The sequence below is a fragment of the Ascaphus truei genome, unplaced genomic scaffold (assembly GCF_040206685.1).
Source record: "Ascaphus truei isolate aAscTru1 unplaced genomic scaffold, aAscTru1.hap1 HAP1_SCAFFOLD_612, whole genome shotgun sequence".
Taxonomy (NCBI): Eukaryota; Metazoa; Chordata; class Amphibia; order Anura; family Ascaphidae; genus Ascaphus; species Ascaphus truei.
In genome coordinates, this window is record NW_027456945.1 from 136,933 (window position 1) to 142,932 (window position 6,000).

The 6,000-nt window shown below is 35.0% G+C and overlaps 1 protein-coding gene across 1 annotated transcript in view; it reads right to left on the reverse strand.

Moving 5' to 3' along the window:
- The window catches only part of LOC142485594 (uncharacterized), a 28,846-nt gene extending 23,209 nt beyond the window's left edge, over positions 1 to 5,637 (reverse strand). Inside the window, exon 1 of the mRNA XM_075584472.1 lies at positions 5,509 to 5,637. The gene's annotated coding sequence lies outside the window, so the exon portion shown is untranslated. The remainder of the gene's footprint in view (positions 1 to 5,508) is intronic.
- Between the last annotated feature and the right edge of the window lie 363 nt (positions 5,638 to 6,000).

Here is a 6,000-nt window from a genome sequence, read left to right on the forward strand (position 1 = left end):
CTCAAATAGGAAATAATTTTTGTCCAAAATAAATGCTATGCTATCCAGGATAAATTCTGCCTGTGAAACATGTAAATCTGTATCATTATCTAAGTAATATTTTATAGCTTCACATCCTAATTTGTGTACAATGGATGTATACAGAGAAGATACATCTATAGTGGTTAGAATATAGTCTTCTTTCCATATAATTTTATCCAGTATTTGGAGTACTTCAGTAGTATCTTTTAGATAAGATTTGAGGGTCTTAACATAGCCTTGTAGAAAGGAGTCGATGTAAGCAGATAGGTTTGAAGTGAGGGAGTTGATACCGGAGATGATTGGTCTTCCGGGAGGGTTTTCTAAACACTTATGGATTTTTGGTAATATATAAAAAATAGGAATTTGTGATGTTTTGTTACATAAAAATTTATACTCTTGTTCTGTTAATATACCTAAATTTTTTCCTTTATCCAATAGTATTTCTAATTCTTCTGTAAATAATTTTGTAGGGTTTTTCTTCAAAATACCATAGGTTATTGGGTCTCCTAACAGACGATTAGCTTCTTTTAAATAATCTTCTCTATTCATGATAACAACTCCCGCTCCCTTATCTGCTTGTTTTATGATGATGTTAGTATTCTCTGTTATCTCATCTAATGCTAATTTCTCTTCTTTGGTTATGTTGTTTCTAATTTTAGATTTGTTCTTTTTAGTTAAGTCCTCAAAATCTTTTACAATTAAATTATAAAATACTTCTAAATAATTTCCTTTAGAGTACGTAGGGTAGAAAGTAGACTTATTTCTAAGGGTAGTGTGCTTGAATTTTTCTGGTTCTTTAGGAACAGGTGGATTAATTAGTCTTGAGTCAGCATCTTTACTTAAAAAGAACCGTTTAACGGTTAGTTTTCTGAGATATTTGTTGGCATCTAAAAAGAGCTCAAAATTATTTGGCCCTGTTGTCGGCGCAAAGGATAAGCCTTTGGAGATCACATTTAATTGTGATGCAGAAAGTGTAGTTGAACTTAGATTAAAAATACTTTTATTCTCTTTTAGAATTGGCTGTTTTATTCTTTCTTTTTTCGTTCCTCTCCCCCGTTTCCCTCTTTGCTTCTTTCCCCTTTGGGCTGAGAGATTCGCTCTTCTATCTCTTGGAGTGGGGTAAATGAGTTTGGGGTCTCCCAAGTTTTGAGAGAGTCTTCTAACTCTAAAAAATCACTTGGACCAGTGGCTCCAATAGGGGAGCGTGATCTACTAGTTGTCTACTGGAGTGATTTCTTTCTCTTTCTTTTTTCCTTTCCTCTCTTTCTCTTCTTAGTTCACTTTCTCTTTTTTGTTATTTCTCTTTAAGATATTCTCTTTCTCTTATTTCTTTATATCTTTGTTCTCTCTCTTTACGAGAAAGAGAACAAAGAGAAAAGGCTAATAGAGAAAGAGACACTATGAGAGAAAGGGAATATCAAAGATCTACTGTAAAGAGGTTAATAAAGACCGTAAAGAGAGAGAACAAAGAGATAAAGAAATATGAGAAAGAGAATATCTTAAAGAGAAAGAACAAAAAAGAGAAAGAGAACTAAGAAGAGAAAGAGAGGAAAGGAAAAAAGAACGAGAAAGAAATCACTCCAGTAGACAACTAGTAGATCACGCTCCCCTATTGGAGCCACTAGTCCAAGTGATTTTTTAGAGTTAGAAGACTCTCTCAAAACTTGGGAGACCCCAAACTCATTTACCCCACTCCAAGAGATAGAAGAGCGAATCTCTCAGCCCAAAGGGGAAAGAAGCAAAGAGGGAAACGGGGGAGAGGAACGAAAAAAGAAAGAGTAAAACAGCCAATTCTAAAAGAGAATAAAAGTATTTTTAATCTAAGTTCAACTACACTTTCTGCATCACAATTAAATGTGATCTCCAAAGGCTTATCCTTTGCGCCGACAACAGGGCCAAATAATTTTGAGCTCTTTTTAGATGCCAACAAATATCTCAGAAAACTAACCGTTAAACGGTTCTTTTTAAGTAAAGATGCTCACTCAAGACTAATTAATCTTAATCCACCTGTTCCTAAAGAACCAGAAAAATTCAAGCACACTACCCTTAGAAATAAGTCTACTTTCTACCCTACGTACTCTAAAGGAAATTATTTAGAAGTATTTTATAATTTAATTGTAAAAGATTTTGAGGACTTAACTAAAAAGAACAAATCTAAAATTAGAAACAACATAACCAAAGAAGAGAAATTAGCATTAGATGAGATAACAGAGAATACTAACATCATCATAAAACAAGCAGATAAGGGAGCGGGAGTTGTTATCATGAATAGAGAAGATTATTTAAAAGAAGCTAATCGTCTGTTAGGAGACCCAATAACCTATGGTATTTTGAAGAAAAACCCTACAAAATTATTTACAGAAGAATTAGAAATACTATTGGATAAAGGAAAAAATGTAGGTATATTAACAGAACAAGAGTATAAATTTTTATGTAACAAAACATCACAAATTCCTATTTTTTATATATTACCAAAAATCCATAAGTGTTTAGAAAACCCTCCCGGAAGACCAATCATCTCCGGTATCAACTCCCTCACTTCAAACCTATCTGCTTACATCGACTCCTTTCTACAAGGCTATGTTAAGACCCTCAAATCTTATCTAAAAGATACTACTGAAGTACTCCAAATACTGGATAAAATTATATGGAAAGAAGACTATATTCTAACCACTATAGATGTATCTTCTCTGTATACATCCATTGTACACAAATTAGGATGTGAAGCTATAAAATATTACTTAGATAATGATACAGATTTACATGTTTCACAGGCAGAATTTATCCTGGATAGCATAGCATTTATTTTGGACAAAAATTATTTCCTATTTGAGGACACCTTTTATATTCAGAAATGTGGCACCGCCATGGGAACGAGATTCGCCCCCAGTTATGCAAACCTTTTTATGGGTTTTTGGGAGGAAAAGAACATCTGGCCCAATGGCATGCTGGGGGGGGGGGGGGGTTGTTGTCCTATGGCGGCGCTACATTGATGATATCATTATGATTTGGCAAGGTGAACAATATATTGCAGATCTAAACAATAATATGATGAACCTGAAATTCACTTCAAATACAAGTAAAACATCTATACATTACTTAGATCTAGTGATATATGTTGAAGAGGGGCATCTTAAAACAAAATCTTATTTTAAAAATGTGGATAGCAATAATTATATCCAGTTTCTAGTTGCCATCACCATCAGTGGATGGATAATGTGCCCTATAGCCAATATAGAAGAATGCGGAGAAACTGTACAGAAGAAACAGTCTTTAAGGAACAGTGTAAAACACTTGAGTCACGTTTTATTCAAAAAAATTACAAGAAAGAAATCCTAGACTTAGCATTTAATAAAGCTAAAATACTAAATAGAGAAGATCTCTTGGAACCTAAGGATGCAACACTAATAAAAAACAGCAAAAATTAATTTGATACAGCTTTTTTGACAACTTTTAATAAAGAATCTAATAATATTACAAAAATCATTCGAAAGCACTGGCATGTTTTAAAAAGAGACCCAATTCTACATAGCTCTCTTCCAGAACATCCTAAAATAATCTTTAAAAAAGCCCCAAATTTAAAAAACATTGTTGCTCCCAGTGCTTTGAAAAAAGTAAATATAAAAAATAAAGGATGGCTTCAAAACATTGTGGGTTTTTTTGGTTGTTCAACATGCAAGGCATGTGAACACAAACAAACAGATAAAAAGAATTTTGTGTGTAATAAGAGTAAAGAAAATTTTCAAATTAAACAATATACTAACTGCTATACAGAATATGTTATATACCTATTAGAGTGCCCGTGTGGACTACAATACGTGGGAAAAACAAAAAGAGCAATCCGAACACGTATTTTAGAACACTTAAGTAATATTAGAAGAGGCATACTGACACATAGTGTTTCTAAACATTTTGCCAAGTGTCATAATTCAAACATCAAAGGTTTAAAATTTACTGTTATAGAAAATGTGTTGCAACATTGGAGAGGCCGTAGTAGGGATATAGATCTGAGTAAGCGTGAGATGTATTGGATACACAGACTTAACACCTTAATACCCAATGGTCTCAATGCTGACTTTGAGTTGGCACCTTTTCTTACATAACTATCCTTGCTCAGATTGGTCTCCTTACTATGACCACTCCAATAGGATAAGGTTCTTGTTGATTTCTTTTATATACTGAGATATTTGTATATTTAAGTCTTTTAATTTATTTTATTAGCAGATTGTGTTTGTATTTATTATTTTAAACGTGCTAATACTAATGCACATTTTTATTCTTCTTATTTTCTCTCTCCCGTTTTATCATGAGCTACATGATCTTAAAAGTTTTGTCTCATTTTATATATTTTCTTATACATTTTTACTTTTGAACATTAAGTTTTTTACTAATGTAAATATCATGTTGCGTCGTTTTTTTGACCACTGAGTTATGTCCGTTAAAATTCGGAGAACCGGTGTGTATTTAATTGATTGATTGAACTAATTAAGGGTACACCCTATATATATTGTCCAAGAACCCACTAGGGGTATTCATTTGTGCTCCTGAGGAAGCTGTCATTGACAGCGAAACGTGTAGAGCCAGTCACAGTTGCAGCTGCCTTTGAACTGAAGGCTCCTGAAGTGCCGAGTTCCCTCACTGCCCGCCTCCAGAGCTCCTCGACCGGACCGTACGTCGTCACCGCCGTACCGGATGTGACGTCAGACGCCAGCTTCCACACGGTCTGATGCGAGTAGTGGAGAAGAGCAGCTGAGTTGTACCACACGGGTCCGGCACCTCCCTGCCTCAAAGAAAACGTTATGTGTACATGTCTAATGTACTTATTGTGAGTACGATTTCTATGCCTTTTATTGTTTTTTCCAATATAAATTTTATATCGATCTGTACCATGGTCTGCCCTTGTTTTGCATGACATTCATCATACACCATCTCCTGTCTGAGAGCTGATCTGAATATACTCCCTGCTGAAAACCTGTCCTGGTTTAGAAGATTACGACCCATCTCTACCAGTGGTGTAGACAATGCTGTTTTTTATCTGACCTGCTGTAAGTAGGCATTTCTAAAGAGCCAAGTTTTCCTGCTATCCAAGCTGTTTTGATATACTGCACTATTATATGTTTTTTATTTTTTCGGTGTATCCCTGATATCGTCGCTCTCTTCATACCCTGGACAAGCTATCTCGTAAAGGAATCTATACATATTCCTGGAAGGTTGAGAAATTTATTAGAGATCACCTTTTTCACCTATTTAAAGTATATTGCACTTTTATTCACGTATTTGGTGTGTTAGCGCCGTTCACAAATCACATTAAGTTAAATGTAGAGAATTGTCAAGTTAAAAAACTTGTTTAGCAAATAAAGAAAATAACACTTCCATAGAAAACAAAGTAATTATAATGCCCTCATTAGTCAAACACATACACGTTCCTGGAGAAATACAGAACAGGATTTATTTCACAATACACAAATAAGAAACAGTTATTTTAACCCTTTGAGTGACGGAGGGGTCATGTGATCGCTCCCTCACTGATGACAGAACGGACGGGGAGACCCCCTCCCTTCTATCCCACGTAGTGATAGATCTGTCCTGCCCTGCACAGGAGCACAGAATGTCATCTCCCCTAGGAAAACCAGCAGGATTACTATGACGTAGCTATTACATCATGGGGCCAGACGCGGTGACATTGCAGCTACATCAAAAGGGCACCCAAAGGGTTAAATGGTGATTTCATCCTTTTCAAGGAAGTCATGTACTCCAAGTGATTTCATGTTTGCCCTCCACTAGGTTGGATTTAAAGCAGCAGTTCAAGCTGCCTTTAATTTTTTTTTTATCTATCTATATATATATATACTTAATACTATGCAACCCAGGGGAATGAATGACTCTCTTGGCTTTGCTATGTTTTTATAGCGTTACTCTGTTATCTATAGTATTTATTTTTTGACTATTTTGTTCAGTGTAGCTGTGGGACTTGGCAAC